We start from the raw sequence: 12497 nt of genomic DNA, 5'->3' as shown, positions 1-12497 counted from the left end.
CAACCCGTCGTGGGGGCGTGCGTCGCGGGTACCAAGCACAAACTGGCGGCGCGTTGCTACGGTGTGACATCAGAGCTTCACCGGCGATGTTTAAGCCAATCGCGTTCAGCCGTGGTTGCTAGGCGTTGTGTATATTCACCACCGATACAGAGGCGCGTGCTCTTGAGGAACCGAGTTGCGAGGTCCGTTCATCACCGAACGCCAGCTCTTTGTGGCGCACGTGTGGTGGTCACGCGAACGCTTTGTGGCGTCTAAATTTAGGTGTTGCGCTGTGTTACAGCGTTCGTCAGTACACTTCCTCAGCTGACGCCCTCTATACCCTGTGGCAGCTGTGGGAGATAAGTATGGCGGCCGCTTTCCACGCCGGCACTACTGGAGACAACACACGTATGACGAATCGGCGCGTATGACTGGCCAAGTATACGACCGGTATACAGATGTGCTGGTTGACAGCTTTATTCTATGCTGAATTACGCAATGAAAAGACAAACGCCATCTATGTATGCTCACTCAAACAAACATACGCCTTCAGGTTCCTCATTGCATTGAAAGCGCGAATAGATTTCTAGAGGCGTCCGGCTATTTACTGACAGTCATCGTCGATGTTTTCTACAGAATGTTTCTCTCTTTTTGGCACGTCTATAGCGTTGGTCCCAATAAAGTATGATATAATCACTCATTTTCTGGCCCCCTCCTTCCCCCAATATAATAATAGTAAGGCCCTACAGCATGAATACGTAAATTCTCCAGCCTCTTAAAAATGAGTAAGACCCGAAATGTTTGTGTACGTACTCATTTATTCAGTGTTTTATATTGTAACGTACACACAGGGGATCCTTTGTTCGAAACTTCCAGATCCATGAGGTGTGCAGCCTTGTCGTTATCCAGTCATCCATGCTTTTCCATTGTCCGCAGTCCAATTCTGCAAAATGACAGACATGTAAGTTGCTGCTAATTGATATGTAATTCCACATTTCTAAATTAAATTGTGCTCTAAAGCCAAAATATTACTCCATGGAACTTTACTGGTGATTTCCACTGTGTCCCCCTCAATCGCAAGAGGTGTTAACAAGAAATTTTAAAAGCTGGAAACGAATATTTTATTAAAGATCTCGTCTGACTTTTTTGTGATGCCTTTACGTTTCACAGATATCGTAGTACAGGCGGCTGTTGTCGACTAATAAGACGACACACATGCATACATGTATTTGGCTAAGCGTAGTAATAACGATAATGAGAGTTTGTAAATAGCCCCGTCTATATTACACCTCACTGAACAGTACAAACTGTAAAAACGAACGTCTCCAATAGTTGCACAAATCACCCACTCCCACTTTGACACCGCTGCATTTCGGAGCTGCCATGAAGACAGTGGTACATTCGGGTAATGACCATTTGTGAGTGCTTTATAAATTATACGCGTTCCGAGATTCTAAAAGCCACTTGGTCAGTAACACTAGCTTCTGATACCTTCGCAATGCCATCTTGTTTTTCACCAGGCGTGATGAATCCACGCTTGAGATTGCAGAGGCGTTTTCTTTCAGCTTAAGCTTACCGTGTCTGTCAGCACAGTCCGCATTCAGCCACAGGGAGGCTCCTCCTTAATATTCAGTAAGATCGCTTTCACTACAGTAGTGGATGCTTATGGTTATATTTCTTTTCTGCAGTAAACTGACATTCTTTAATTATTTGGCTGCTTTATAGTGCATTTCACGTGACATTATTCTTTCAATAATGTCGAAATCTGGACATAACTTCATAGTTTCATTTTATGCACACTGACCGGTGGTCACCCGTAGAATCCGCGTCCATATCCACGTCCAAAGCCGCGTCCGAAGCCGCCTCCGTAACCGCGGCCGAAGCCTCCTCCGAAGCCGCGCCCGCCTCCGTAGCCGCCGTAGCCGCGTCCGAAGCCGCGACCAAACTGCGCCTGGACGCACAGCAGGCCCACAACTAGGATGGCGATGAGCAGGAAGAATTTCATGGTGGCCGCAAGCGTTGTCCCTGGTCCTTGTGGTCAGCGACTGAAATTCAGCACCAAATAATCGCTGGTCGCGCCGCGCCCTCTTATATATAGGCGACCGCGTCTTGGCCGCGTGCCCTGTCCGCGCCGTTCTTCCTCGGCCAAGGTCTGGCGAGGGGACCTTTGTGACATGCGGGCCTTTCCGCGATGAAGTCGAAGTTAAACTGGTCTTCCTCAAGGTGTGCTTGCGCTTCGCTCGATGTGTCCCATTAGTGACTCGACATTTCGTTCCCCAGCAACGTCAATATGCCATTCGTGAGCGCCATTTTGTCTTGTCAGAACTCGTAGGGTACCGACGCAAGCGCACGTGGCAACGCTATACAACTTGGAGACTGCCTCGTTCAAGGACGCGTTCGCCTTGTGCGCTATCATACCTCCTTCACGCTTTGGTGTGCGGCCTAAATCCGGTCAAGAGCGAAGGGGCTGTTATTCTCAGCTCCTTCTTTTTTTTTTTCGTATTTGCGCAATTCTGGTAGATATTGCTGTTTTAAATAAAATCCGAAAATAAAAATATTGCTTGCAATATTGCTGCCAATTATTCTGCAGACGGACTGAGAGGCCGTGGTGTGTTTTCAATCTATCTGCTTTCTGTTATCCTGTTTCTTAATTTCCTTTGTGCGCGCTCATATTAAACGGACACTAAAGAGAAAAGTTATTTTGGCTGCATTAGTAGATTGCCCTGCTGTAACATCATCAAAGTCACCCTTAGCATAAGAAGAGGACTGGTAAGCAAGAAAAGGTGCGATTAGGAAAGACGGCTGGTGACCCCGCCTTGAACTTCCAGCATCAGCTCACGTGGACGTCATGAATTTTTGATGGAATTTTAGCCTACTTGTTTCTCGTAAACATGGACTACATCGCCTCCTAAAATGGTCACAGGTTTTCTGTGTCTGCGCTCGTTCCTTCTTCGTTTTGTGTGTTTGCGCTTCCAATGAACCATGGGCCACAGGTTGAACTTAGCGAGTTCCAAGAACAGTCAGCCACGAAGGCGTAAATACGTAAAAAAAAGAAAGAGATACTTTGCAATCAATGACGTCACTCTGACGTGCCGATACTGGGGTTACGGCGCGAAATTAAACAAAAAATATGAACGATGACCTTCACTTTATCTTTCACAAACCGAATACAGCAAAATTAACCTACATATATATATATATTTTTTTTTTTTTCAAAAGTCTACTTTATCAGTCTAAACTGACAGTCTTCCTCTTCGGTGTCCCTTTAAGTGAAGGATTTAAGCTGAGGACTTCAAAGACGAAAAGCCATTCATGAACGATGCAAATTTCCTTTGGTGACCTGCGATGCAAAGAGAGAGAGAAAGTGAAGTTTAATGATGCGAAATGCATAGAGGTCGGCCTGAGGTAAATTCCTCTAGCCAGCTACTCGGCGTTGGGGGAAGGGGAAGAGGGACAGAAAGAGGGAAGAAAGAGGCGCATGATGGATGCCGATGACGAGAGAAGGAGGACGTAAAACATATGGCAAGCAATTTGGCATGCTCAAAGCCTACAGTCCAGGCCAGTACTTTTTAAAAAGTTCAGTAACGCCTGAATGGCCTTGAAACTCGATTGAGCGTCCGGCCAAGGGCCTAAAATAACGTCCTCCGACAACGGTGGACTGTCGAGACGCGTAAGGTCATTCTTCAACCTTTGACGCTATTCCGCGTACTTAGGGCAGTCACAAAGCACGTGACCTATAGTCTCATTTACATGGAACTACTCACAGTCTGGAGACTCGGTGCGTCGCATGAGGTGCACGTATCCACGCGTAAACGCTACCTCCAGCCTTAGTCTGTGCAGAAAATTGGCACAGCTGCGTTTAATTTTCGCTGGTAGCCTAAATTTCATGGTAGGGTCCAATCTCTGTAGTCGTCTGTGTCGATTATCCGGATTGTCCCAGTGCTTTTCTGTCTATTTTCGTATGACACTGGAAAGGAGGCTGTTGGCGTCCGCTCTTGAAAAAGGAATTGCAAGCATTTTGACTCTTGGTTCTTCGAGAGCTTTCTTCGCTTCGGCATCAGCCAATTCGTTGCCGTGTATACCACAGTGACTGGGAATCCACTGAAATGTAATGTGGTGGCCGTTTTCTAGCGCTAAAGTGCATAGCTCGGCAGTTTGAAGAGCCAACACTCTGTAAGCGCTTTCTTTAAACACCAGTCTAGGTAGTTGCAGAGCCGATTTTGCGTCACTGAAGACTGTCCGTACTTGAGGAGGCTGTCGCGAAATATATCGAACGGCTTCTCTGATTTCCACTAGTTCCGTAGATGTTGTAGTCGTCTTGTACACAGACGAAACCGTCGAATGACTTGATGCGCAGGCCCGACTAAAGCCGCACCAGACGCATACGACGAGACCGATCCGTTTGTATACACATTCAACGAGGAGTCATATTCTTTCGACATATATTCAAGTGTTAAATGTATGAGGCCGACGGTAGGTATGCGCGATTTTTTAGAAATTCCTGGAATAGATAGACGTACACGTATTTTTGACATTACCCATGGGGGCATACGTGGAAGGTCAGCAGGGGCAAAGTATGATGGTATGGCAGATTCTTGGCATTTAATGGCTCTTGAAAAAGTGGAGTCCGGCCGTATGTCGGGAAGTGTCGATAAGGGGTGGCATCCATGACGCCACAGCAGTCGCAGGAATACTCGAAGAGGTTCGCATCGTAGATAAACAGGTAAAGGGGTGACGCGAGCCTCCCCAATTGTTCCGTAGGTTGAGGTGCAATGTGGAACACCGAGACATGTTTTCAGCATCTGTGCCTGGGCACTTTCCAGCGTACGCCAACATGACCGGCTCATACCTGATAAAACTGGCAGGCTATACCGAATGTAGCCGACGTAGAGAGCCTGTTACAGCCGGAGTAGCGAATGCTCAGATGGACCCCACTTCATACCGGCCAGAAAGCGAAAAACTTGAGCAAGCCCAGCTAATTTTTTTCTTTAACATTGCCACATGCTTCGACCATGAAACACCACGGTCAATGACAACGCCGAGATATCTGTGGTGGGTCACATATGGGATGGTAATTGCCATTGATCATAATTAGATACCAACACATAAGCTTCCGTGTGAACGCTATCGCAGCACACTTATCTGGAGCCAGTTGCAGTCCTTGGCACTGCAGGTACTGAGACGGTAAAGAAACAGCTCGCTGCAATCTTGCACGAATTTGCGGTCGCGTGACTGCGTACGCCCATATGCATATGTCGTCTGCGTAGGTACTGATGCGTACTGAATCAGAAATTATTTCCGCAAGGCCAATAAGGGCAATATTGAAAAGAGTCGGGCTGAGCACTCCTCCTTGAGGCACTCCACGGACCACAACGTGTCTTCTCGTTTCGCCATCAGTCGTGGACATGAAGATTGTGCGACCATCTAGGTAACTTTCAATCCACATGTGGAGACGGCCGCCGTTGCCCAAATTACTGAGGGCATCAAGAATGGCTTCGTGCAGTACAATTTCATAGGCTCGTTTTGTGTCCAAGAAAACTGCTCCTGCAAGTCGATGCCACCTTTTTTTCGTGTTTTATCGTGGACACGAGATCAATGACTATTGCAGAACGTCCACGTCTAAATCCGGACATAATTTCAGGTTAAAGCTCATTCCCTTCCATGAACCATTCTAATCTTGTGAGCACCATTCGTTCCATCACCTTACCGACACAGCTAGCTAAAGCTACTGGCCGGTAAGATGACATTTCGTAAGGCGATTTTCCTGGCTTTAGGAGGGCCACTAAACGTCTGGTTTTCCACTGCTTCGGGACTGCACTGGATGACCACGTGGCGTTATAGTACGACAGCAGGACTTTCCGACCTTTCCCACCAAGGTGGCACAGAGCTGTATATGAAATACCGTCAGGTCCAGGTGCAGAAGATGATCTCGAAGCAGCAAGTGCAGCTTTCAATTCCGGCATCGTGAAACGAAGGTCAAGACGAGCATCTTTAGCAGCTGGTACGGGCCGATGCAATGTTTGACATGTTGAAATATTGGTACGGGTGCCTCTCTTACAGAAGTCTTCGGCAACCTGCACTTCCGTCAGAGATTGGTGAAGTGCTAGAGCACAAAAAGGATGTTTTTGCTGAAGAGGGGCACGAAGGCTTCGTACTATCTGCCAGATCCTAGAAAGTACCTGCTATGCATGTTCTCAAAAAGGCAAGCAGTAATTTGAGATTGTTGGCCTATCTTCAGGCTACGAGATCGGAGACAAGCCGAACACGAGCACTATTGGTTGCATGCTCGAGCTGGGTCTTTGGAAGCGGGATGCAAAGGGTGAATGGAATGCCCGTGCATCTGCTTCACGTTCACCCAAGTCAAGATCCCAAGGTCTCGTATAGAGATGTAATGATTATCTGCCGCATTATAGTATAATCGTTCTTATACAGTTCCGTTTAGTGTAAAAAGTCCTCTTATGGCGTTTTACGTAACAGAGTAACCTTCATGGGCGCGATCTTGTACGCGTTCCAAAATGGAAAATAGGCGGTCCGTTCCATCGAGCCGCACACGATTGGTCAATTTGATCGTCACGGTTCAAATTGACCAATCGTGTGCGGCTCATGGTTCAAGTTGACCAATCATGTGCGGCTCGATGGAACGGACGGCCTCCGTTCCATTTTGGAACGCGTACAAGATCGCGCCCCATATTGACAAGTGTGCATATTTATCATTTTTCCGGGGACTGTAGTTCACTTTCCAACAACTTAATGTCATCTCCAGTGCAAGACGCGCCTGCATGATTTGGAACTTCCTCTAATGTTATCGGTTATTCTATCTGTTGCGCATGTTCTCACCGAACTTTGTGCAATCAGATTGTCCGCGACACGAATTGTGTAGTACTTTCTGGAAGGCCCGCGGGAACCAGCTGGAACTTTCGGCGAGTCATGTATAAAAGCCGACGCACTCATGGACCCGCAGATATCAGATTTCGACGATCGTCGACTGTGCTCACAGCTATCGTTCTGTTTTGAGTATCGCTTGCTTTTGTGGGTACAGTTTCGCCCAATAAAAAGTTGGTTTGGTGATTCACAGTTTTGCTACTGTCTTCTTCACCGTCAGTACAACGCGACAATATATTACATATGCTACACAAACCTGGAATCTAAAGCTGTAACAAACGCATCACATTTTGTCCTATTTTATTAAACGCGAGGCAGCGACGGTGAACGCAGCCGAGGCCATCCCGGCTGCGTTCCGGGACGGACCATGGTCGTGGAGAAGTCTGACGGTGCCCGTTTCACAGCCAGTAGCGACTCCTACCCCGGCCTGGTGCGCGGCCATTTCCGCGGTGCGAGCTGCACCTCTTATGTTCGGTGACGAGCGCTTCCGCCGGCTCCTCCTCCGTCACCGTCATCGAGCCTGGCGTGAGACCTGGTGGCGGCGTGGTGGTCTCCTGCGCGCTGCTGCAGCTCCCGGCGCCACCGTTCGAGAAGGGCACCGCCGGTGCAGGTGACGTCATGAGTGCGATGACATTGACACCGCCTCAAGAGCGGCTCCGTCCCTCGGCTCTGCAGTGCGTGGTTCTACACAGACGGTTCGAGAGGACATCGTGAGCGTTGTCCAGTGTTCCGATGAGATTTCGGGAGCTCGAAACCAGTTGCCAACGGTAGTGGCCGCGGCAACGTTAGAGCGGCGATCGGGATCATCTGCGACCTTCCTCTCCTGGGACCGGCCTGCTGCGGTGCACTGCAATATCTGTTGTCGCAAGGCATTCAGCGGGTGGCGTCTCCTTCCGGCGACCTACTGCGTGCACTCGTCAGAACGAGTCGGAGAGGAAAACTAGACCAAGTGTGCGTCAGGCGACGGTTCAGGGCATTTAGGCTCCTGCAAGACCTCAACCCCGAGCCTGCACCACCTGGTCTACCCAATCTTCGCGAGGAGTGCGTCCTGGAAGACAGCCAGGTTTAGGGCCTGTGGGTTCCTGGAAGACCTTGGTGACTCGGTCGTTGTCGGCTCCACCAATCCTCGTTCGGTGCATTAGCAGTCTAGAAAGTTCTCCCGCCGGTAGGGGTGTCATGCCGTCGTTGCCAGCCACCATGGGCCAGTGCCGTCAACGCCTTCGCAGAGGGAGGGACAGTGTGGGAACATGATTAGCGGCATCAGAGCCAACTGTGGACGAAGAAGAGGACAGACGCGCGAGCAGTGGCGCAAGGGACGCGCGAGCTGCGGCTGGACGCCCTTGGGCGCGGCCGGCCGAGACTGGAGCCTGCTGTTGTGGACTGCAGGATCGGGCCGTTTCCCACAAGAATTCGCCTCTGTATTCTCACCCACAATAGCAAAACCGTGTTGTGTTTCCTTGTAGCTATGTCATTGCAGTTTAAGCCATTGCTTAATTATATGTCACTTTGATTACTTTCTTCTGTATCACATGAGTGTTAACCGGGGCCGGGGGCCACGTCAGGCAAGTATGCTGCCTTTAGCCCGAGGTCCCTGAGCAATGGTTGTCGAACAAAAATAAATTGAAATTAAAAAGCGAGACTTTCACTGTAATTCCGGGTGAATGAAGCGACATGGCTTAATGCTCAGATGTCGCGTACACAAATAGTCTTGTCTAGTGCATTGGGCAAACTACAAGTCCTCATAGTGACATTTGTGGTTCGGTGTAATCGGTCAAACACATTCCATTAGACTGTAGAGCGTAAATGATAAACGGACCAAATACAAGACAAACATCAACACTGTGTTAAACCCCTTCGACATTCAGGCTCATATTAGCTCTCTGGTCAAACCAGAACATAGTTGACTGCTAATTTAACCCCACTAAGCTCAAACCCTATTGGACATGGCAGAAAATTATAGTAAATTGTTCATCTTTACTTCTCGCCATGTAAAGTATACATTCGTACAAAAATCAACAAAACGTTATAATAAAATTTCAATTATACAGTATAGTAAAGAAATAAATTAATGATTTCCTGAACTACCTATGAATAGAACCTTGATTATCGAAAACGCTACTATGGGTTTTGCCTTAACATTGCCACGCCTATATCAGAGTTAGGACGTGTCACATTGAGCGTATCACAACTCTATGCTATGCGGGCTTAAATACGGTAGACCATCAATAGTAATGGGGGATCATAAGGTGAAGATGTGCATAACTTTCAAATGGTTTGTCGTATTGACGCATTTTGAAGCCTACCACCGATGAAGCTACGCCGATTCTGCTGCCAGCATTCTAGTAGCGCGCTGTGCTACGCAATGCCAGCTTGGAAAGTAATTCTTGGGTTTTACGGGCTAAAATAACGATCTGATTATGAGGCATGTCGGTGTGGGGGGCTCCTGATTAATTTTGACCACTTGGTTCGTTCGTTTTCTTTTTTTTTTTTAACGCGAGAGCGTTAAGGACCCCGTGTCGGAGAAAATCCGGCGTCGGTGTGGGTGTGGCCCGGCCGGCGTCGGTGCCTGATTGATAACATGTTTGAGTTAAGCACGACATTATTCCCACCTTTTGTGCATGATTGAAACGAAGGGAAATGTATTATGGAAGAAAAAGAAAAATAAGTACATTGTGCAGGGCGGGACTGTTAGTATATGTTGTGGAGGAAACATAGGCGAGAAAACTGGCGGCACCAGGCGAGTGACGCAAGCTGTAAAGAGTCTTTCATTAAAGTGATACTAGCAGCACGACTAGTTTCCGAGAATAAAGCGGACAGAGTTATTTTGGACTAGTTCGAGTTAATATATCAGTGCTGGTGTGCCAGATGGTTCTCGAGAAAGTAGGAAGTGGGGCAAGAATATGCCACGGGAGACGCGTAATACCTTACATTACGTTTCCTTACAATTACATATCGTTTTGAAGGATCGTAACGTCATTTTGGTGTATAATTTCTCGGAAGACTACCCTTGCAAATAAGTGAATGTTAGAGGTCACGCATTGGGGCAATTCATTAATATAAATGAGAAACAGGAGAGGGCCAAGTACTGAACCTTGGGGCACGCCAGAAGGAACTGGCCTCAATGGGGAATTGGTGTTAGCAGACACGAATTGTGAGCGTCCGGATATAATATATTTGATGCAAGAGAGCAGTTTCCTATCAATGATCAATTTACTTAATTTAAAGAGAAGTAAACCGTGGCAAACTTTTTCAAAAGTTCTTGCGAAATCTCGGAAAACACAGTCAGCTATAAAACGACGATCAATAATTGTATGCAGTTTGTGTGTGAAGGAAGCCAGCTGTGTTTCAAGGGAAAGAGATCCACGGAAACCATGTTGAGCTTTTGAAACGAACGAGTTAGCATCAAGGAAATTAACAATGTTTGTGTAAAGGACATGTTCGATGATTTTACGCGGAATACTAGTTAATGTTAATGATAATGGTTAATGCCATTAAATATTTCCAAAACTAAACTCTTGTCATTCACCAATAGGCCACGAATTCCAACCACCGACTCCCTGGATAACAACGCTGTGGAACTCGCCATAACTTACAAGTACCTTGGCATCAATCTTCAGCCAAACTTATAATGGAATAATCATATTAATCTTACCCTTGCCTCTTCTAACCTTACTCTCGGACTTATTAAACATAACTTAAAAGAAGCCCCAATGCATGTTAAAAAATAACGTACACAACACTAATCCGTCCTCAATACGCGTCTGCCATTTGGGATCCCGAACAAACTTACATCATCAGTAACATCGAAGCCTTGCAAAACCGTGCTGCGCGTTTCATTTTTTCACATTATTCACGTTACACCAGCGTCACCTCGTTAAAGAATAAAGCTGAGTTGGACACCTTAGCACTTCGCCGTAAAATTTCTCGCCTATTACTTTTCCATAAGCTTTATCATCATCCATCACTTCATGACGATTTCTTTCAGTCACCACCAGTTATCTTTCCACGTCGTGACCATCCATACAAAGTCAAACGCATTAGCTACCAGTCATCCCATTATGCATAGTCATTCTTACCGCGCACAATAACTGAGTGGAACGCCTTACCATCAGACATTGTCACGAAACCTGACTTGACAAAGTTTCAAGATTTAATTCGCTCACGACTTGTCAACTAATCTTATTATTATTATCTTGGGACTTTTACAGTGTTTTCGATGTTTTGTTGCTGTTTTGCTTTTCATTGCAGTTGCCTTATGTTCTCCTAATACGTACTAATGTTTTCTCTGAATTAATTGTGACTTATTTTGTATATGACCTAAGTTTTACTCTATTATTACTTTTGTTATATTGTCTTGTTTTTAATATGATGTATATTCTATGACCAGTGCTTGTGCGCCTGTGACCCCCCCTCCCCCCCCCCCCCCATGTAATACCCTCATAATGAGGGTATTTTGAATAAATAAATAAATGAAATCGGGCGGTAGTTTAAAGGTGAATTTTTACTTCCTGATTTATGAACTGGAACCACATTTCCGACTTCCAGTCGGATATGGCAGTGTGGATACATCAGTTGATTGTTACAATATCATGGATAGCATAATACTAGAATATATTTTGGTACTTTTGAGAATTTAGCATTGATAAGATCCATTCCTGGGCTTATGGACACTTTCAAGCATTCGATAAATTTTTCGATGCCAAGGGGTTGAGTAAGTACTGCATCCATTGTTCGAGAATCAAAACACTGCACGTTGGGAAATGTTGTAGACGAGGTTGTAACAAAACTACGACAAAATACATGATTTAACACTACAGGGTAGTCGGCAACTGGGATTGCTTCCACAGAAGAGTCGAGTAATGTGATTTCGCTTTTATGGTCGGGGTTAATGGTTCGCCAGTGAGTGAGTACGAACTTTATTTAGGTCCTGAGGAGAAAGAATTAAAGCGGGGCCGGAGGCCCCGCCAATCTATCCGGTGGCTCCACCCAGGTCGGGGCCGGTAGACATAGTCCTTCGGCAACGGCCCGGGCCCTCTGGACAGCCTTGAGCTGAGCGATGAGCTCTGTACTTCTGAGCGCTGAGTCCCAGGAGGACTGGTCAGGAAAGTCCGTGCCCGCGTTGGCAGGGCACAGCCAGAGCATGTGTTCGAAGTTGTTGTATTCGTGTCCGCAGTGTGGGCATGCAGTAGGAAAGTCTGGATTGATCCTGCTTAGTGTTGTTGGTGTGATGTACGTCCTAGTCTGCAACTGTCTGTAAGTGACGGCCTGTGCTTTCTTGAGGTTTTGGTGAGGAGGAGGAAAATTCTTCGTGCTAACCTATGATTTGAAGTGATTTCGTGGTATGATACAAGCGGGTCTTTGTTGTCTAAATCCCTCCAGGCTGGGTTGAAGCGAAGGGGCGGACCGCAGACGCGGAATGTGAGTTCTCGCGCCAGTTGGTGTGCCCGCTCATTCGGATTACAGTCAGGAGGTCCGGAAATGTTGCCCATGGTGGGCCGGGAACCATGTGATGTGTGGGGACGTGAGGTTATCTCCTCCCGTTTCTTGGAAGATTTTGTGACCACCGTAGCTGCTTTCCTAGAGACGAGGGCTGCCGAGAAGGTTCGCCAAAACTTTTTTGGATCATTACTGAGCAT

General features: G+C 47.0%; 1 long non-coding RNA gene across 1 annotated transcript in view; it reads right to left on the bottom strand.

Moving 5' to 3' along the window:
* Positions 1 to 777: 777 nt before the first annotated feature.
* Positions 778 to 12497, bottom strand: part of LOC119450860 (uncharacterized) — a 49964-nt gene continuing 38244 nt past the window's right edge. Inside the window, exons 2-3 of the long non-coding RNA XR_005191530.2 lie at positions 1784 to 2024; positions 778 to 922 (exon numbers count right to left, since the gene is read on the bottom strand). This is a non-coding gene — a long non-coding RNA (uncharacterized LOC119450860). The remainder of the gene's footprint in view (positions 923 to 1783; positions 2025 to 12497) is intronic.

This window comes from Dermacentor silvarum, chromosome 4 (assembly GCF_013339745.2).
Source record: "Dermacentor silvarum isolate Dsil-2018 chromosome 4, BIME_Dsil_1.4, whole genome shotgun sequence".
In the NCBI taxonomy this organism is placed as follows: domain Eukaryota; kingdom Metazoa; phylum Arthropoda; class Arachnida; order Ixodida; family Ixodidae; genus Dermacentor; species Dermacentor silvarum.
The sequence above is the reverse complement of the archived record's forward strand: the minus strand, read 5'-3'. Positions and strand labels throughout refer to the sequence as shown.